The sequence below is a fragment of the Dendrobates tinctorius genome, unplaced genomic scaffold (genome assembly GCF_039654945.1).
Source record: "Dendrobates tinctorius isolate UK_male_01 unplaced genomic scaffold, ASM3965494v1 ptg000296l, whole genome shotgun sequence".
In the NCBI taxonomy this organism is placed as follows: Eukaryota; Metazoa; Chordata; class Amphibia; order Anura; family Dendrobatidae; genus Dendrobates; species Dendrobates tinctorius.
The window spans coordinates 4953977-4976740 of NW_027361963.1; the positions used below are offsets into that span (position 1 = coordinate 4953977).

Sequence of the window (22764 nt, forward strand, 5' to 3'; positions counted from 1 at the left end):
GACCCAAAGAGTGGTCGTAAATGGCTGCACATCCAGTTGGAAGAATGTCGAAAGTGGGGTACCACAGGGCTTTGTCCTGGGCCCTGTATTGTTCAACATCTTTATCAACGATTCAGATGAAGGAATTGAGGGTAAACTGATTAAATTTGCTGATGACACAAAGCTAGGAGGGATAGCTAATACTAGAGAAGAGAGAGAGAGGATTCAAAAAGATATAAATAAACTGGTGCAGTGGGCAGCAACTAACAGAATGGTTTTTAACAGGGAAAAATGCAAAGTACTACATCTGGGCAATAAAAATGAAAAAAGCATATACAGAATGGGAGGAATAGGGCTAAGCAACAGCACATGTGAAAAAGACTTGGGTATACTAATAGATCACAGACTGAATGAGTCAACAGTGTGATGCAGCAGCAAAAAAGGCGAATGCAATTCTAGGATGTATTAACAGAAGCATACAGTCTAGATCACGTGAAGTCATTATTTCCCTCTACTCCTCTTTGGTCAGACCTCATCTGGAATATTGTGTCCAGTTTTGGGCACCACATTTTAAAAAAGACATCAGCAAACTGGAGCAAGTTCAGAAAAGAGCGACCAGAATGGTGACCGGTCTGCAAACCCTGTCTTATGAGGAAAGGTTGCAGGATTTGGGAATGTTTAGTTTGCAAAAGAGAAGACTGAGAGGAGACTTAATAGCTGTCTACAAATATCTAAAGGGCTGTCACATTGTAGAAGGATCAACTTTATTCTCATTTGCACAAGGAAAGACTAGAAGCAATGGGATGAAACTGAATGGGAGGAGACACATTAGATATTAGAAAAAACTTTTTGACAGTTAGAGTGATCAATGAGTGGAACAGGCTGCCACGAGAAGTGGTGAGTTCTCCTTCTATGGAAGTCTTCAAACAGAGGCTGGACAGACATCTGACTGGGATGATTTAGCGAATCCTGCTTTGAGCACGGGGTTGGACCAGATGGCCCAGGAGGTCCCTTCCAACTCTACGATTCTATGTATCACAGGATAGGATTAGATACACGGCTCAGCAGACAGTATCACACAGGATAGGATTAGATACACGGCTCAGCAGAAAGTATCACACAGGAGAGGATACTTGGGTAATCGTTTAGTTAATTTGTGTTGCAAACCTGTAGTGTTGAATATATGATGTGAAATGTTTTTATGTGCAATATAATCATTATAATTTGTTATAACTAACCACAGTTGGTTACTATGCCCGGGCAACGTCGGACTCTTCAGCTAGTATAATAATAAATATATATATATATATATATATATTTATTGTGGAGGACACAGGAGCCGTTCCTCCCACGTCACCAATGTGATGTAACTACACAGGCACAGCTCTCCAGCGCCCCCTTTGTCTCTCAGGCCAGTAAGGGAACTGCACCTAGAGCAAATGGCCGCCGGGGAGGATCTCCTGTTACCCGCTGGGTATTCTAAGATTCGTAATCAGAGTAAAAGCATCAGCCCAAGATTAATTTTATGGTTTAATTGCCTTAAGGATAATTACAGAAATATACAGTAAGCTATACAATGGAATTTGGATACAGTGGATTTGCAGTCAGAGTAAATACATAACAATAAGGGTACAAGACTTAGAGATATTAAGCTGGAGGTCAATTTACCAGATTTTAGGTTGCATGTGGGTGCCGGGAGCTCTGCAGTCCACAGGTACAAGAATCTTAGTTGCCGGACAGACCCCAAAAGCGTGGGCCGCTGCTCCCCTTGGCAGATCTGTCCCCAGTTCCTTCTTAGATCATCATCATCTGGTTCTTCTGTGTGTGTCTCTGCCATGTGCTACTAGTACTTAAACACGCTGGGTTCCTCCCCCTGTGTCAGAGGGTGGGCTAATAATCTCCACCCTTTAGCTCTCTGCAGAACTTATTCCCAATATCTAAGAAAGGGGGTAACTTTCAACAGCATGATCGGATCAGGACACGAGAGGTACCAGTGAATGCGGTTTGTTTTGCCTGTCGTGTGGAGAGCAAACATGGTCCCATTGCGTCACTGTGGAGGGCCAATCTATGTATCTCAGGTCCCAGAGCCCTCAGCGACTCAGGAGTCACACTACCAGATGCGCGATTTCCTCAGGGTCACTCGGATATTTTTCATGAGTCCATAACTCGAAAGATGTGCTCATAATCCATGATCCTAGGATGGAGCCGAAGAGGCTGGGAGAGACAATGGATGTGTATTTCTGTGTCTAGCTGGCAGGTACCTTCTAATTGCAGCCCTCAGGCATCTTCCTGCCCCATGCTGGCGTGGCTCCTTACCTAAGCTTTGAAGTTCTGTCTTGGGCCTTCTCTCATTATCACACTAAAAGGCCTTGCTATTCAGCATTGGAACACTAAATCCTGCTTTATTCACTATGCACACAGGCCCTGGGGGGGGTAGGAGCAGTTAGCTGCCTGTAATTCTTGTGAACTCAGACCAAAATGGATGCCAAGCTCAGACATGAGGCGAGCACTGGGCCCCATATCCAAGATGGCGGCTGCTCCTTCATCACACTATATATTACACATACAGTACAGACAAAAAGTTTGGACACACCTTCTCATTCAAAGAGTTTCTTTATTTTCCTGACTAAGAAAATTGTAGATTTACTCTGAAGGCATCAAAACTATGAATTACCACATGTGGAATTATGTAATTAACAAGAAAGTGTGAAACAACTGAAAATATGTCTTATATTCTAGGTTCTTCAAAGTAGCCACCTTTTGCTTGGATTACTGCTTTGCACTCTCTTGGCATTCTGTTGCTGAGCTTGTGTGCCCTGTCAGGTTTAATAAGTGGGATTTCTTGCCTTATAAATGAGGTTGGGACCATCAGTTGTGTTGTGCAGAAGTCTGGTGGATACACAGCTGATAGTCCTACTGAATAGACTGTTAGAATTTGTATTATGGCAAGAAAAAAGCAGCTAAGTAAAGAAAAACGAGTGGCCATCATTACTTTAAGAATTGAAGGTCAGTCAGTCCGCAAAATTGGGAAAACTTTGAAAGTGTCCCCAAGTGCAGTGGCAAAAACCATCAAGCGCTACAAAGAAACTGGCTCACATGAGGACCGCCCCAGGAAAGGAAGACCAAGAGTCACCTCTGCTGCGGAGGATAAGTTCATCCGGGTCACCAGCCTCAGAAATCGCAGGTTAACAGCAGCTCAGATTAGAGACCAGGTCAACGCCACACAGAGTTCTAGCAGCAGACACATCTCTACAACAACTGTTTAGAGGAGACTTTGTGCAGCAGGCCTTCATGGTAAAATAGCTGCTAGGAAACCACTGCTAAGGACAGGCAACAAGCAGAAGAGACTTGTTTGGGCTAAAGAACGCAAGGAATGGACAATAGACCAGTGGAAATCTGTGCTTTGGTCTGATGAGTCCAAATTTGAGATCTTTGGTTCCAACCACCGTGTCTTTGTGCGACGCAGAAAAGGTGAACGGATGGACTCTACATGCCTGGTTCCCACCGTGAAGCATGGAGGAGGTGGTGTGATGGTGTGGGGGTGCTTTACTGGTGACACTGTTGCGGATTTATTCAAAATTGAAGGCATACTGAACCAGCATGGCTACCACAGCATCTTGCAGCGGTATGCTATTCCATCCGGTTTGCGTTTAGTTGGACCATCATATATTTTTCAACAGGACAATGACCTCAAACACACCTCCAGGCTGTGTAAGGGCTATTTGACCAAGAAGGAGAGTGATGGGGTGCTACGCCAGATGACCTGGCCTCCACAGTCACCAGACCTGAACCCAATCGAGATGGTTTGGGCTGAGCTGGACCGCAGAGTGAAGGCAAAAGGGCCAACAAGTGCTAAGCATCTCTGGGAACTCCTTCAAGACTGTTGGAAGACCATTTCCGGTGACTACCTCTTGAAGCTCATCAAGAGAATGCCAAGAGTGTGCAAAGCAGTAATCAAAGCAAAAGGTGGCTACTTTAAAGAACCTAGAACATAAGACAGATTTTCAGTTGTTTCACACTTTTTTGTTAATTATATAATTCCACATGTGTTAAGTCATAGTTTTGATGCCTTCAGAGTGAATCTACAATTTTCATAGTCATGAAAATAAAGAAAACTCTTAGAATGCGAAGGTGTGTCCAAACTTTTGGTCTGTACTGTATGTATGTAATCGATATTACATAGCGTATTACATATTTACAGTTTATTACAGTTTGTGTTCTAAAGTTGTATTCCAATAAATATATATTATGTTCTAAATATCTTGATTATTAGATCATAAAAATGATTAAATGTCTGAGGTTCACATTGTACTGCAATAAATTTTTCACTTAAATATAAGTGTGATATACAATGTCTGTGAAGTATGAGGTTTTGTCTGTAAAAGATGTTTCTAGAAATCATCCATTCTATGACGATGTAGGCTACCAGCTTTCCAGCACCACCTGCAAACCCCCCCCTCCTCTTTACACACACACACTGTAAGCTGTGAAACCTGAATCCAGCTACTTCCTATGGAAGCCAAAGTGTGGAATGCATCCCATCCCCCCTCCCTGCACAGCGAAGTGCAGCAGATGATCTTTGTCTGAAAACCACGAGGTTTGATTGCAGCTATGGGTGATATTAAAGAGACTGTACCGAATAAACCATACACAGCACGGACAAAACAATTATATTTCTGCGATCTGCTCGATCCCGGCTTCCCTACAGTACCTCTTGCAAAGTTCTCGGATCCTCAGAACCTGAGATATGGAGTACTCCCAAACTGAGGGTCCTAAGTGTAGCATGTGTGGTGTTTTCGGATTCTATTCGGTGAATCACAAACAATGATGCCCCATGTGGGTCGGTACGGGTTTTTATCGTTTAGATATAGTTATTCTAAAGTTTGTAGCCAGATCATAGCCTGAAGAGGGAGAGGTGGGACTCTCCTAGACCGCCCATTCCGTGATGTCACACAGGCCCTAGCAATAGCTATTCCCTATGATATCCCAGTTTAGATGGAGCAGAGCTTTGATGCTGAACAGACCTACCCCCAATGTCTTGGGATGTCTGGTTGCCGCCCCTCCCCCACTCAGCCACATGGTTTTGCCTAAAGAGTCATGAACAACTGTGAGTGTATTTCTACTTTCATCCATTCTTTTGTTTCATATTTGAAACTGTACATACGTAATGTCTCAATTGTATAGCAACTTTTTATCTATAACCACTGCCCATTTGGGAAATAAATGATTTAATATTTTGTCTGTCTCTGTGCTCTAAGAAATGAACTAAGTGCCTCTTTTAGATAATCGCTACTAATTTGGGGTTTGTCACGGACCCTCTTAATTAACTCTGTAATTAAGTGAAGCGTGGCTGGTGGCAGCGCGTCGTGCACGACTGTGTGGCTAGCTGGCAGTCCAGAAGGGTCTTATATTGCTGAATGAGGGGCTGCGGCCACAGCATTGATAATTCCCTTACTGCGGTAGTCTAGCGGCCCGTGCACAACAAACAGCCCGTCCGGCGACTAATTATCCTAGGTGCAGTTCCCTGACTGACCTGAGGGTAAGGGGGGCGCCGGAGAGCTGCGAGTTCCAAAGTGGAACTGAGAAAGTGGGATATACATAAATCCCCGCAGTTCGTAGAAGATTGATAGCAGTGGTGGGGCACCCAAAATACCCCCCTGCGGCAAATTGTTAGAGCGAGATTAGCTTGCTGGATATTTTTGTCACATGGTGTCAGTGGTGGGATAACTAAGATAAGCCCTCACTGTGCCTGTGATAGCTGTGTGCCGGCAATGTGTCGCGTCCCTCCGTCCGCTGATAACCCGTGTCAGTGGTGCGATTGTGACATAGTGGTGACACAGGGTCTGCTGTCCGTCGCGTTTTGGTGGCAGCGGGACCCCCGTTCTTCACGTAGTGGGGAACAGCGAGCGGGCTGTTCATCACAATAAGCAATATATGTGGGAGTTGTGGAGTCGGTGTGAGGGAAATTGAGGAGTCGGAGTCGTAGGTTTGGCTTACCGACTCCACAGCCCGGATACACAGGGAGCCCGCAGCGACCCTATAGGACAGATATATACACAGCGAGCGCGCAGTGATCCTATAGGACAGATATATACACAGGGAGCCCGCAGCGACCCTATAGGACAGATATATACACAGCGAGCGCGCAGTGACCCTAAAGGAGAGATATATACACAGGGAGCGCGCAGTGACCCTATAGGACAGATATATACACAGCGAGCGCGCAGTGACCCTAAAGGAGAGATATATACACAGGGAGTGCGCAGTGACCCTATAGGACAGATATATACACAGGGAGCCCGCAGCGACCCTATAGGACAGATATATACACAGCGAGCCCGCAGCGACCCTAAAGGAGAGATATATACACAGGGAGCCCGCAGCGACCCTATAGGACAGATATATACACAGCGAGCGCGCAGTGACCCTAAAGGAGAGATATATACACAGGGAGCGCGCAGTGACCCTATAGGACAGATATATACACAGGGAGCCCGCAGTGACCCTATAGGATAGATATATACACAGGGAGCCCGCAGCGACCCTATAGGACAGATATATACACAGGGAGCCCGCAGTGACCCTAAAGGAGAGATATATACACAGGGAGCCCACAGTGATCGTATAGGACAGATCTATATACAAGGGAGTCTGCAGTGACCCTAGAGGAAAGATATACACACAGGGAGCGCGCAGTGAACCTATAGAACAGATATATACACAGGGAGCGCGTAGTGACCCCACAGAACAGATATCCACACAGGGAAAGTGCAGTGACCTTAAAGAACAAATCTATACACAGGGAGTCACCGCTGTGACCCTATAGGAAAGATATATACAGTGCCTACAAGTAGTATTCAACCCCCTGCAGATTTAGCAGGTTTACACATTCGGAATTAACTTGGCATTGTGACATTTGGACTGTAGATCAGCCTGGAAGTGTGAAATGCACTGCAGCAAAAAAGAATGTTATTTCTTTGTTTAATTTTTTTTTAAATTGTGAAAAGTTTATTCAGAGGGTCATTTATTATTCAACCCCTCAAACCACCAGAATTCTGTTTGGTTCCCCTAAAGTATTAAGAAGTATTTCAGGCACAAAGAACAATGAGCTTCACATGTTTGGATTAATTATCTCTTTTTCCAGCCTTTTCTGACTATTTAAGACCCTCCCCAAACTTGTGAACAGCACTCATACATGGTCAACATGGGAAAGACAAAGGAGCATTCCAAGGCCATCAGAGACAAGATCGTGGAGGGTCACAAGGCTGGCAAGGGGTACAAAACCCTTTCCAAGGAGTTGGGCCTATCTGTCTCCACTGTTGGGAGCATCATCCGGAAGTGGAAGGCTTATGGAACTACTGTTAGCCTTCCACGGCCTGGACAGCCTTTGAAAGTTTCCTCCTGTGCCGAGGCCAGGCTTGTCCGAAGAGTCAAGGCTAACCCAAGGACAACAAGGAAGGAGTTCCGGGAAGATCTCATGGCAGTGGGGACATTGGTTTCAGTCAATACCATAAGTAACGTACTCCACCGCAATGGTCTCCGTTCCAGACGAGCCTGTAAGGTACCTTTACTTTCAAAGCGTCATGTCAAGGCTCATCTACAGTTTGCTCATGATCACTTGGAGGACTCTGAGACAGACTGGTTCAAGGTTCTCTGGTCTGATGAGACCAAGATCGAGATCTTTGGTGCCAACCACACACGTGACGTTTGGAGACTGGATGGCACTGCATACGACCCCAAGAATACCATCCCTACAGTGGTGGTGGCAGCATCATGCTGTGGTGCTGTTTCTCAGCCAAGGGGCCTGGCCATCTGGTCCGCATCCATGGGAAGATGGATAGCACGGCCTACCTGGAGATTTTGGCCAAGAACCTCCGCTCCTCCATCAAGGATCTTAAGATGGGTCGTCATTTCATCTTCCAACAAGACAATGACCCAAAGCACACAGCCAAGAAAACCAAGGCCTGCTTCAAGAGGCAAAAAATCAAGGTGTTGGAGTGGCCTAGTCAGTCTCCTGACCTTAACCCAATTGAAAACTTGTGAAAGGAGCTCAAGATTAAAGTCCACATGAGACACCCAAAGAACCTAGATAACTTGGAGAAGATCTGCATGGAGGAGTGGGCCAAGATAACTCCAGAGACCTGTGCCGGCCTGATCAGGTCTTATAAAAGACGATTATTAGCTGTAATTGCAAACAAGGGTTATTCCACAAAATATTAAACCTAGGGGTTGAATAATAATAATTGACCCACACTTGTATGTTTAAAATGTATTAAAATTTAACTGAGTAACATAACTTTTTGGTTTGTAAGATTTATGCATCTGTTAATAAATCCTGCTCTTGTGTGAAGTTTGAAGGCTCTAACTTATTTGCATCTTATCAAACCTGCTAAATCTGCAGGGGGTTGAATACTACTTGTAGGCACTGTACAAGGGACGCCGCAGTGACCCTATAGACCAGATCTATACATAGGGAACCCGCAGTGTCCCTATAGAACAGATATTTACACAACGAGCCGCAGTGACCCTATAGAACAGATATATACACAGGGAGCCCGCAGTGACCCTATAGAACAGATCTATACACAGGGAGTCCCCACAGTGACACTATAGGAAAGATATATACAAGGGAGCCAACAGTGACCGTATAGAACAGATCTATACACAGGGAGTCCCCGCAGTGACCCTATAGGAAAGATATATACAAGGGAGCCCGCAGTGACCCTATAGAACAGATCTATACACAGGGAGTCCCCGCAGTGACCCTATATGAAAATAGAACTACACTTACCGGTAGTTGGGTTTCTAAGACCCTCCACAACAGCACATAGGAGGTTGCCTCCCCATCCTAATTAGGTACAGGAAACAAGAGGTTAAATAGCCCTCTCCTTTCTCTAATCCCCAGTGTTTTCCAAGGACCACATAGAGTAAAAGCTTCAAATATTGTTTATTCATATAAGTCACATGAACAAAATTTGTTAGGGGGCAAATTACCCGTGCTGTCGTGGAGGGTCTTAGAAACCCAATTACCAGTAAGTGTAGTTCTATTTTCTCTAATCCCCTACACGACAGCATACAGGAGGTATACCAAAGAATAATGGTTTAGGGAGGGACCACGGCTTGCAGGACTTTCCTGCCAAAGGCTAGATCTCATACTGACATAAGATCTAATCTATAATGCCTAGTGAAGGTATGGACTGAAGACCAGGTCGCGGCCTTGCAGATCTGCTTGATGGATGAATTAGCCTTTTCTGCCCAGGAGACGGAGACAGCTCTAGTGGAGTGGGCTTTCAGGGATACCGGAGGAAGTAGATCCTGATTTTTATAAGCGGCCATGATTGCTTTCTTGATCCAGTTAGCTAGGGAGCTTTTGGACGCTTTTTTCCCTTTGTTCGGTCCGCCATACTGAACAAAAAGATTCCGATCTTTCCTCCAGAGTTTTGTCTCTTCCAAATAGACCAAGACTGCTCGCCGGACGTCCAGAGAATGGAATCCCACTTCCCTCTCATCCTTCGGGTTATCACAGAATGAGGGCAGGGGACCTGTGGAAATCCGAAGACACTTTTGGCACAAAGGAGGTCTAGCCGGAAAATTAGTCTATCGTCCAGAATTCTTAGATAAGGCTCTCTGATGGACAGAGCCTGAATTTCGCACACCCTTCTTGCCGCTGTAAGGGCAACGAGTAGTGCTGTTTTCCAGGATAGTTTATCTATCTGGGTCTGGTCAATAGGTTCAAATGGAGGGCTCGTTAGACCCTTTAGTACTATATTCAAGTCCCAAGCAGGGACCGTGCTGGATCTATTTGGACGGATTCTGGAAGCTGCTGACCTAAATCTTTTGATCCATCGATGCTCTGCTAGGTTTCGGTCGAAGTAAGAACTCAGGGCTGATACTTGGAGGGTCCAAGGTACTTGGTTTTAGACCCTTAGACAAGCCGTCTTGTAGGAAATCTAGGATCTTTGCTAAGTCTGTGTGAAAGGGATCCATGGGAGTTCCACGGGTGAGCGAAGGCATCCACCCTTGAATGTTTCTCGTTTGGACCTATGGAGAAGTACTGCTTTGTTTTGGCGTTCTCCCGGTTCGCAAATAGGTCTACCTCTGGGCGACCCCATTTTTTGGTTATGGCATGGAATACTCTCATATTGAGGTTCCATCCTCCTGGATCTATGTCTGTCCTGCTTAGGAAGTCTGCCTCGATGTTGTCGGATCCTTTCAGGTGGAGAGCTGATAGGGACTGGAGATGGCGTTCTGCCCAGCCGAATATTCATGCTGACATGTTTTGCAGGCTTCCGTATTTTGTGCTGCCCTGATGACGTAGATGGGCCACGGTGGTCATATTGTCGGAGTAAATCCAGACATGGCTTCCCTGGACTGATGTTTCTGCTGTTTTTAGGGCTTCTTCTACCGCTCTCAGTTCTCTGTAATTGGAAGATTGTTTTTCCATGTCTTTGGGAAGACTCCCTGAGGCGATATTGCTCCCCAACCGCGTTTGCTGGCGTCTGTGGTGATTGACGTTATGGGATATTGTATCCAGGGTGTCCCTTTTGCTAGGTTTCCCTGGTTGAGCCACCAGTTGACAGACAGCTTTATGTGCTGAGGTAGGGAGATTCTCGTATTGAGGGTCTCCGGGTCTTTGTCCCAGCGGGATAGGATATCTCTCAGGAGTATCCTTAAGTGGGCCTGGGCCCAGGGGATCGCTTGGATGCAAGAAGTCATTGACCCTAATGTTGACATGGCAAACCTTATGGTCACTGTTTTCTGACTTTTTAAAGTCCGAACATTTGACCTCACGCCTACCTGCTTGGTGGACGGAAGAAAAGATATTTGGTTCTGGGAATCTAGGAGGATCTCTAGAAAGACCTTCCTGGTTGAGGGATTCAGGTCTGATTTTTCCCAATTTACCATCCAGCCCAGGGATGCCAGGGTCTGCAGGACTGATTGCAGGTGTTGTCTTAGTGTGGTGTTGGAGGGAGCCATGACCATGAGGTCATCCAGGTAAGGGATGACACATATGTCCTTTACTCTGAAGAATGCTACTACTTCTGCCATTATTTTTGTAAATGTTCGGGGTGCCGAAGATATGCTGAAGGGCAGGACTCTGAACTGGAAGTGGTGCACTTCTTCGTCTAGAGTGACTGCGAACCTTAGATATCGCCAATGAGATGGATGGATGGGTGCGTGGTAATAGGCCTCATGGAGATCTATGGTGGCCATGGTAAAGTCTTCTCCGATCTATGGGATGGTGGTTTTTATCGATTCCATCTTGAAGCGTTGGTACCGGACATGTTGGTTCAGCTTCTTTAGGTTGATGATGACCCGGTATTTCCCACTTGGCTTTTTTTACTAAGAACAGCCGGGAGTAGTGGCCTTGACCTTGCTACGGTTCTGGGACTGGTGGGAATACCGCTGATGATAACATCTTTTGGCGTTCCAAATGCAGAACTTGAAGTCTTGCCGAAGGAAGATGTGTTACTTCCAGGTTTTGAGGAGGGGTGGAGGAGAATTCTATTTTTACTCCCCATCTGACCGAGTCTAGGATTCTTCGATCCGTGGTTATTTTCTGCCAACTCGGGAAGTAGTCTGTGGTCATTTCTTATCTCTGTCTGAGCGGGAGTCGTGAAAAATATTCCTGCCTCTTCCGCCTATTGAGTAGCTCCCTCGCCGTTTTTCCTTTACCACTGTATTGAGGGGTCTGAGCCTTGGGTGGGTGATAGGGCTTTTTCTTGTGCGGTGTTGGCTCGGGAAGATTTTTCTTCTTGTCAGTCACCTTCTCTAATAGTTCGTCCAGTGCTGGACCAAATACGTATTCGCCCTTAAATGGAATAGAGCATAATTTTGACCTCGATAATAGGATATCTCCACTCCACATTTTCAGCCATAAGGCCCTTCGGGTGGTGTTGGAAAGTACGGATGTTCTTGCCACAATATGGAACGATTCTGCCGAGGAGTCCGCTAAAAAGGCTGCTGCCTTCTGTAGAAGCGGTAGAGAGGTTAGAAGATCTTCCCTCGGAGTTCCTCTTTTTATATGGTCCTCTAGTTGCTGAAGCCAGAGGTATAGGGTTCTAGTTACGCAGGACGACACGACATTTATTTTTAAGGAAGTTGCTGAGGCTTCCCAGGACTTCCTCAGTAGACTATCCATCATTCGGTCAAGCGGATCCTTGAGCTGCGAGGAGTCCTCGAAGGGTAGCGTAGTTTTTTTAGCTACTATGGCTACCTGGATATCTACTTTAGGAACCTCCATCCAAGGTTTTGCGGCTTCTTTATCCAGGAGAAACCAATCCTTCATTCAGCCTGGGATACTTAGCTTCTTTTCCGAGAATTCCCATTCTTCCAAGATTAGATTCTGGATATTATCATGGATAGGGAAAACCATCTTCTTCCTAGACTTCAGGCCACCAAATAGATCGTCCTGCACCGAGCGTGGTGGTCTATCTTCTTCTACTCCCATTGTGTTCCTGACCGCTGAGAGTAGTTCCTCCATATCGTCTGAGGAAAAGAACCATTTCTTATCATCTTCTGTTTGGGTTGGGGTTAATTCACCCTCTTCCCTCCAATCTGCTGAAATCGATGACTTGGGTTCGGAATCTGAGATGTCCTCAGGGGCATATTTCCTCTTTCTTGAGGTTGAGGGCCCCCCCGAATGATTGAGAAAAGGTAGCCAGGGATGACTGGATCTCCTGTCGCACCATCCCTCTTACTTCCTCTATCAGGGACGGTTGTTCCTCCCGGACGATTTTTGCCGTGCCTTGCTGGCACAAGGTTTTTTTTTATAATCGGAGGGGAGTTTTTTCCTACAGATGGCGCATTTGCGGCTTGTAGGTTTTTCTTCCGTTTTTGGTGTAGGATCCTTGTCTCCCTGAAAGAAAGAAAAGGAGGGGGGACCCTAAGGATGGGACCTAAACCAAAAAGGTGTATACCCTTTTCCAAGTGTACTCACTGGGCCAGGGTTTGTGCTGGGCTCTGCAGAAGCAGCTTTCAGGGAAGACGTATCCATCATGCAGATGTTATTCCTACCTTATGGAGTCTTCCATCAGGGTCCTTAAATAGGAACCGAGATCCAGCGTTTCCTTACCTCATCCAATTGGATGAGATCGCTCCCCCTCAGTTCCTGGCGCCACCTGTCTTTTTTTTTTCCTCCACTTCAAATTTCCCGCCAAGATGGCGGTGCGTTCCACTGTGGAAGTGACGTCGCGCCTTCGGCCCCGGCGGTGAACGTCACTTTTGGTGCATGCCGCTCGGTTAGAGGTGAGCATGCGGCACGCGGGGGGAGCGGATCCCGGGCTGGGGAGCTAAGGTAGGCCCCCAGCCAGACTCACCATCCAGCATTGTCCCGCCAGCGGCAGGAGCAGCGTCCGGGGAGGAAGGTCCGGGACAGATATATACACAGGGAGCCCGCAGTGACCCTATAGAACAGATCTATACACAGTGAGCCCACAGTGACCCTATAGAACAGACCTATACACAGGGAGCCCGCAGTGACAATATAGAACAGATCTATACACAGGGAGCCCGCAGTGATCCTATAGGACAGATCTATACACAGTGAGCCCACAGTGACCCTATAGAACAGATCTATACACAGGATGCCCGCAGTGACCCTATAGAACAGATCTATACACAGTGAGCCCACAGTGACCCTATAGGACAGATCTATACACAGTGAGCCCACAGTGACCCTATAGAACAGATCTATACACAGTATGCCCGCAGTGACCCTATAGAACAGATCTATACACAGTGAGCCCACAGTGACCCTATAGGACAGATCTATACACAGTGAGCCCGCAGTGATCCTATAGGACAGATCTATACACAGTGAGCCCACAGTGACCCTATAGAACAGATCTATACACAGGATGCCCGCAGTGACCCTATAGAACAGATCTATACACAGGATGCCCGCAGTGACCCTATAGAACAGATCTATACACAGGGAGCCCACAGTGACCCTATAGAACAGATCTATACACAGGGAGCCCGCAGTGACAATATAGAACAGATCTATACACAGGGAGCCCGCAGTGACCCTATAGAACAGATCTATACACAGGGAGCCCACAGTGACCCTATAGAACAGATTTATACACAGGGAGCACGCAGTGACCCTATAAAACAGATCTATACACAGGGAGCCCGCAGTGACCCTATAGAACAGATCTATACACAGGGAGCCCACAGTGACCCTATAGAACAGATCTATACACAGGATGCCCGCAGTGACCCTATAGAACAGATCTATACACAGGGAGCCCACAGTGACCCTATAGAACAGACCTATACACAGGGAGCCCGCAGTGACAATATAGAACAGATCTATACACAGGGAGCCCGCAGTGACCCTATAGAACAGATCTATACACAGGGAGCCCACAGTGACCCTATAGAACAGATTTATACACAGGGAGCACGCAGTGACCCTATAAAACAGATCTATACACAGGGAGCCCGCAGTGACCCTATAGAACAGATCTATACACAGGGAGCCCGCAGTGACCCTATAGAACAGATTTATACACAGGGAGCCCACAGTGACCCTATAGAACAGATCTATACACAGGGAGCCCGCAGTGACCCTATAGAACAGATATATACACAGGGAGCACGCAGTGACCCTATAGAATAGACCTATACACAGGGAGCCCGCAGTGACAATATAGAACAGATCTATACACAGGGAGCCCGCAGTGACCCTATAGAACAAATCTATACACAAGAAGTGTGCAGTGACCCTATAGAACAGATTTATACACAGGGATCCCGCAGTGACCCTATAAAACAGATCTATACACAGGGAGCCCGCAGTGACCCTATAGAACAGATCTATACACAGGGAGCCCGCAGTGACCCTATAGAACAGATCTATACACAGGGAGCCCGCAGTGACCCTATAGAACAGATCTATACACAGGGAGCCCGCAGTGACCCTATAGAACAGATCTATACACAGGGAGCCCACAGTGACCCTATAGGACAGATCTACACACAGGGAGCCCGCAGTGACCCTATGGAACAGATATATATATAGGCGACCCTATAGAACAGATCTACACAGGGAGCCCGCAGTGACCCTATAGGACAGATATATATATACAGGTGACACTATAGCGTAGAGGATACTGTAGTATAATCTTATATTCCATACACTGACCTGTTCTCCAGCTCGTCCACATATTTCTTCTTCTTCTTCCTGCTCTCCTGTGCCGATCGCTTGTTCCGGATCTTTCTACGCACGCGTTTCAGAGCACACTCCTCCGCCTAGACAACCAATGACAATCATTTCCTGCCTCACATCACCAGAGCTGATATCATCTGACTACACATGGAGCAGTCAGATGTTACAGCCATCATTACCTTGGTGAGGGGCAGATGCTGAGGTAACGAGACTCCTTCCTTCCCCAGGAGCCGAGATTCCTCCTCCGTCAGCTGCAGAACCTGTCAAGCAGAGCAGGATGTATCACCTACAGGACAGAGCATGCAGCGGATATCCGACCTGAGAGCTGCCCACCATAGCTCACCTGATCCATCTGGCACTGGTCCTCATCCTTTTCCTCCTCCATATAAAGACTATCCTGGTCTATCGGCTCCAGATGCGACTGCTCCACACACACATCTGCAGGAAACAAATCAGACAACATTGCACCAAGACAAGACAGCAGGATCACTGTACAACAAAACATTACAAAGATGGATATGAAGAGATGTGAAGAACATCTGAGGGAGGGAGATCAGGAGAGAACAAGTGAGATATCAGCCGATGGTGAGAACATCTGAGGGAAGGAGATCAGGGAGAGGACAGGTCAGATATCAGCAGATGGTGAGAACATCTGAGGGAAGGAAATCAGAAGGACAGGTCAGATATCAGCCGATGGTGAGAACATCTGAGGGAAGGAGATCAGGGAGAGGACAGGTCAGATATCAGCCGATGGTGAGAAAATCTGAGGGAAGGAGATCAGTGAGAGGACAGGTCAGATATCGGCAGATGGTGAGAACATCTGAGGGAAGGAAATCAGTGAGAGGACAGGTCAGATATCGGCAGATGGTGAGAACATCTGAGGGAAGGAGATCAGTGAGAGGACAGGTCAGATATCGGCAGATGGTGAGAACATCTGAGGGAAGGAAATCAGTGAGAGGACAGGTCAGATATCGGCAGATGGTGAGAACATCTGAGGGAAGGAGATCAGTGAGAGGACAAGTCAGATATCGGCAGATGGTGAGGACATCTGAGGGAAGGAAATCAGAAGGACAGGTCAGATATCAGCAGATGGTGAGAACATCTGAGGGAAGGAGATCAGTGAGAGGACAGGTCAGATATCAGCAGATGGTGAGAACATCTGAGGGAAGGAGATCAGTGAGAGGACAGGTCAGATATCAGCAGATGGTGAGAACATCTGAGGGAAGGAGATCAGTGAGAGGACAGGTCAGATATCAGCAGATGGTGAGAACATCTGAGGGAAGGAGATCAGTGAGAGGACAGGTCAGATATCAGCAGATGGTAAGAACATCTAAGGGAAGGAGATCAGGGAGAGGACAGGTCAGATATCGGCAGATGGTGAGAACATCTGAGGGAAGGAGATCAGGGAGAGGACAGGTCAGATATCAGCAGATGGTAAGAACATCTAAGGGAAGGAGATCAGATATCGGCAGATGGTGAGAACATCTGAGGGAAGGAAATCAGTGAGAGGACAGGTCAGATATCAGCAGATGGTGAGAATATCTTAGGGAAGGAGATCAGTGAGAGGACAGGTCAGATATCGGCAGATGGTGAGAACATCTGAGGGAAGGAGATCAGTGAGAGGACAGGTCAGATATCAGCAGATGGTGAGAACATCTGAGGGAAGGAGATCAGTGAGAGGACAAGTCAGATATCAGCCGATGGTGAGAACATCTGAGGGAAGGAGATCAGTGAGAGGACAGGTCAGATATCGGCAGATGGTGAGAACATCTGAGGGAAGGAGATCAGTGAGAGGACAGGTCAGATATCAGCAGATGGTGAGAACATCTGAGGGAAGGAGATCAGTGAGAGGACAAGTCAGATATCAGCCGATGGTGAGAACATCTGAGGGAAGGAGATCAGTGAGAGGACAGGTCAGATATCGGCAGATGGTGAGAATATCTGAGGGAAGGAGATCAGTGAGAGGACAGGTCAGATATCGGCAGATGGTGAGAACATCTGAGGGAAGGAGATCAGTGAGAGGACAGGTCAGATATCGGCAGATGGTGAGAACATCTGAGGGAAGGAGATCAGTGAGAGGACAGGTCAGATATCAGCAGATGGTGAGAATATCTGAGGGAAGGAGATCAGGAGAGAACAAGTGAGATATCAGCCGATGGTGAGAACATCTGAGGGAAGAAGATCAGTGAGAGGACAGGTCAGATAGCAGATGGTGAGAACATCTGAGGGAAGGAGATCAGTGAGAGGACAAGTCAGATATCAGCCGATGGTGAGAACATCTGAGGGAAGGAGATCAGTGAGAGGACAGGTCAGATATCGGCAGATGGTGAGAACATCTGAGGGAAGGAGATCAGTGAGAGGACAGGTCAGATATCAGCAGATGGTGAGAACATCTGAGGGAAGGAGATCAGTGAGAGGACAAGTCAGATATCAGCCGATGGTGAGAACATCTGCGGGAAGGAGATCAGTGAGAGGACAGGTCAGATATCGGCAGATGGTGAGAGTATCTGAGGGAAGGAGATCAGTGAGAGGACAGGTCAGAAAATCGAAAGATGGTGAGAACATCTGAGGGAAGGAAATCAGAAGGACAGGTCAGATATCAGCAGATGGTGAGAACATCTGAGGGAAGGAGATCAGTGAGAGGACAGGTCAGATATCAGCAGATGGTGAGAACATCTGAGGGAAGGAGATCAGTGAGAGGACAGGTCAGATATCAGCAGATGGTGAGAACATCTGAGGGAAGGAGATCAGTGAGAGGACAGGTCAGATATCAGCAGATGGTGAGAACATCTGAGGGAAGGAGATCAGTGAGAGGACAGGTCAGATATCAGCAGATGGTAAGAACATCTAAGGGAAGGAGATCAGGGAGAGGACAGGTCAGATATTGGCAGATGGTGAGAACATCTGAGGGAAGGAAATCAGTGAGAGGACAGGTCAGATATCAGCAGATGGTGAGAATATCTGAGGGAAGGAGATCAGTGAGAGGACAGGTCAGATATCGGCAGATGGTGAGAACATCTGAGGGAAGGAGATCAGTGAGAGGACAGGTCAGATATCAGCAGATGGTGAGAATATCTGAGGGAAGGAGATCAGGAGAGAACAAGTGAGATATCAGCCGATGGTGAGAACATCTGAGGGAAGAAGATCAGTGAGAGGACAGGTCAGATATCAGCAGATGGTGAGAACATCTGAGGGAAGGAGATCAGTGAGAGGACAAGTCAGATATCAGCCGATGGTGAGAACATCTGAGGGAAGGAGATCAGTGAGAGGACAGGTCAGATATCGGCAGATGGTGAGAACATCTGAGGGAAGGAGATCAGTGAGAGGACAGGTCAGATATCAGCAGATGGTGAGAACATCTGAGGGAAGGAGATCAGTGAGAGGACAAGTCAGATATCAGCCGATGGTGAGAACATCTGAGGGAAGGAGATCAGTGAGAGGACAGGTCAGATATCGGCAGATGGTGAGAACATCTGAGGGAAGGAGATCAGTGAGAGGACAGGTCAGATATCGGCAGATGGTGAGAATATCTGAGGGAAGGAGATCAGTGAGAGGACAAGTCAGATATCAGCCGATGGTGAGAACATCTGAGGGAAGGAGATCAGTGAGAGGACAGGTCAGATATCGGCAGATGGTGAGAACATCTGAGGGAAGGAGATCAGTGAGAGGACAAGTCAGATATCAGCCGATGGTGAGAACATCTGAGGGAAGGAGATCAGTGAGAGGACAGGTCAGATATCGGCAGATGGTGAGAACATCTGAGGGAAGGAGATCAGTGAGAGGACAGGTCAGATATCAGCAGATGGTGAGAACATCTGAGGGAAGGAGATCAGTGAGAGGACAAGTCAGATATCAGCCGATGGTGAGAACATCTGAGGGAAGGAGATCAGTGAGAGGACAGGTCAGATATCGGCAGATGGTGAGAACATCTGAGGGAAGGAGATCAGTGAGAGGACAGGTCAGATATCGGCAGATGGTGAGAATATCTGAGGGAAGGAGATCAGTGAGAGGACAAGTCAGATATCAGCCGATGGTGAGAACATCTGAGGGAAGGAGATCAGTGAGAGGACAGGTCAGATATCGGCAGATGGTGAGAACATCTGAGGGAAGGAGATCAGTGAGAGGACAGGTCAGATATCGGCAGATGGTGAGAATATCTGAGGGAAGGAGATCAGTGAGAGGACAAGTCAGATATCAGCAGATGGTGAGAACATCTGAGGGAAGGAGATCAGTGAGAGGACAGGTCAGATATCGGCAGATGGTGAGAACATCTGAGGGAAGGAGATCAGTGAGAGGACAGGTCAGATATCGGCAGATGGTGAGAACATCTGAGGGAAGGAGATCAGGGAGAGGACAGGTCAGATATCAGCAGATGGTGAGAACATCTGATGGAAGGAAATCATGGTTTTAAATGACCCCATCTTAAAAACCATTCTACCGAAAACCCCAGATGTTACCTTCAGGAGACCACCCAATATTAGAAACCTTGTGGCTCCGAGTAGATTGAGAGGACAAAAAATCTCTGTGACAACTAAAAAGAAAACTACAGCACCACCAGGAATTTATAAACGTGGGAAAAAGAAATGTTTGTGTTGTAGGGGCATTGGTCATAAAAAAAACCTTTTTTAATTCAACATCAACGGGTGAAACTTTTACTATTAAAGCCAATCTCACTTGTGAATCAAGTTTTATTATATATTTAATACAATGTATTTGTGGAAAACAATACGTGGGACGAACTACTCAGTGTTTTCGAAAAAGGATGAACTCTCACAGGCACAATGTGAGGATTGGCTATATGAAACATGGACTTTCTAGACATTGTGCCCTACATCATAAAAATGATTTTTCTTCTCTAACATTTTTCCCATTGACCATATACCTGAAAATGCTCCAAATAGATTTCTACAACTTAGTAGAAAAGAAATTTATTGGATTTACCGACTTGATACTATTAATCCAAAAGGTTTAAATGAAATATGCGATATTTTTATATAAGCCTTACCTTGAGGAATGTTTTTCATATTTTTCTGTATATTTAATATATTAATTTATTTGTAAAAATTTTTTAAAGTGTATTAAATTATCCTCACATTCTATCTGGTGAATTGAGAAGTTTTATGAGAAAATAATATATGTTACGTGAGATACATTTCTTAATGTTTTTTTTTTTTTTCCCCCTACTACGCTCGTGGCCGGGATATACCTCAGGGATCCATTGGGTCATTCCAGTTCACTCAGCACTACTCCCTCTGGTGGACATAATTATATTACAGTTGGGTTCACCGCTAATTCTCATTTTTTAAATACATTTGTTTTTAATTTGTATCAGTCCTTTTATTCAGTTGGTTTTTGGGATTTAAAAACTTCCCCACAAAATTATTTTTAAATAATTTTTTAAATAATTTTAAAACACATTTTTAATTAAACACTTTGGTTTTACATTTTTCACTCGCATATTTGCACACTGGGAATTGTGGCAATATGCTTCTAGTTCTTTCATAGATCTGCCATGTGAATAGCAACATAAAGAAAAAAAAAAAAAAAAAATTCATCAGTTTAAAATACATAATTTTTCCAAATATAGCTCTTTTTATACACTCCCATTTATCACTACTATTGGTGAAAGTAAACTTTTTGCACTCTCTATCCTCACTAGTTATATCACATGAGTAATTACTCTCCACTACTCCTCACCACCGGTAGCTCATCACTCATGATAGCTCAGTGGTGAAACTGCCAGACATTTGTCTCAAACTCGCCACAATGAAACTGGTTCTTATCCTCTCTTGTTCCCTTTTTTTTGTGTTCTATATATTTTATATATTTCTTTTTATTCAATTATAAAAGTTTATGTTATTGTATTTATTGTCTGAATAGGATACACAATACTATCACTATCCGGAATATATGTTTTTCTATATATATGTCACTTTGCTTGTCTTTTTCAAATATCTTTATGTGCAGCATGTGCAGGTTGACGCCCTTTTCTCATAACGGGGGGTGACGCCCACACAGCATATAAAGCTGTCATTTGTATAGACCGATCACAACTCTGTACTGTAACCTGAAGAAGAGGTGCGGTTTGTCACCTCGAAACGCGTAGTTTCTGTAGTACATATAATAAAGAACTTGAAAGATTTATATGGATTTCTGAAGAATTCTTATCACTAAAGCAGCGCGGATGCTCAGAAGTGCTTTTCTTGGATCCTCAACTTATGATACCTAGTGGACGCTGTCCACCTGCACGAGCTCTGCAGCAGCTATATGACTGCAACAAACGCTGAGAGTGGTTGTGTCTGAACACAACCCATAAAGGGTGAGTACTCCAGAATACTTTTATATTCTAACTGATTTATACCAGGTGAAGCCCTATGTCTGCGCCCCCGCCCTTGTTTTCTCTTAAACATCTGAGGGAAGGAAATCAGAAGGAAAGGTCAGATATCAGCAGATGGTGAAAACATCTGAGGGAAGGAAATCAGAAGGACAGGTCAGATATCAGCAGATGGTGGAAACATCTGAGGGAAGGAAATCAGAAGGACAGGTCAGATATCAGCAGATGGTGAGAACATCTAAGGGAAGGAGATCAGGGAGAGGACAGGTCAGATATCAGCAGATAGTGAGAATATCTGAGGGAAGGAGATCAGGGAGAGGACAGGTCAGATATCAGCAGATGGTGAGAACATCTAAGGGAAGGAGATCAGGGAGAGGACAGGTCAGATATCAGCAGATACTGAGAATATCTGAGGGAAGGAGATCAGGGAGAGGATAGGTCAGATATCAGCAGATGGTGAGAACATCTGAGGGAAGGAGATCAGGGAGAGGACAGGTCAGATATCAGCAGATGGTGAAAACATCTGAGGGAAGGAAATCAGAAGGACAGGTCAGATATCAGCAGATGGTGAGAACATCTAAGGGAAGGAGATCAGTGAGAGGACAGGTCAGATATCAGCAGATGGTGAGAACATCTAAGGGAAGGAGATCAGGGAGAGGACAGGTCAGATATCAGCAGATAGTGAGAATATCTGAGGGAAGGAGATCAGGGAGAGGATAGGTCAGATATCAGCAGATGGTGAGAACATCTGAGGGAAGGAGATCAGGGAGAGGACAGGTCAGATATCAGCAGATGGTGAAAACATCTGAGGGAAGGAAATCAGAAGGACAGGTCAGATATCAGCAGATGGTGAGAACATCTAAGGGAAGGAGATCAGTGAGAGGACAGGTCAGATATCAGCAGATGGTGAGAACATCTGAGGGAAGGAGATCAGGGAGAGGATAGGTCAGATATCAGCAGATGGTGAGAACATCTGAGGGAAGGAGATCAGGGAGAGGACAGGTCAGATATCAGCAGATGGTGAGAACATCTGAGGGAAGGAGATCAGGGAGAGGACAGGTCAGATATCAGCAGATGGTGAGAACATCTGAGGGAAGGAGATCAGTGAGAGGACAGGTCAGATATCAGCAGATGGTGAAAACATCTGAGGGAAGGAAATCAGAAGGACAGGTCAGATATCAGCAGATGGTGAGAACATCTGAGGGAAGGAGATCAGGGAGAGGATAGGTCAGATATCAGCAGATGGTGAGAACATCTGAGGGAAGGAGATCAGGGA

At 45.9% G+C, this 22764-nt stretch overlaps 1 pseudogene; it reads right to left on the bottom strand.

The window, feature by feature from the left end:
- Positions 1-22764, bottom strand: part of LOC141073100 (uncharacterized) — a 96797-nt pseudogene that overhangs the window by 69876 nt on the left and 4157 nt on the right.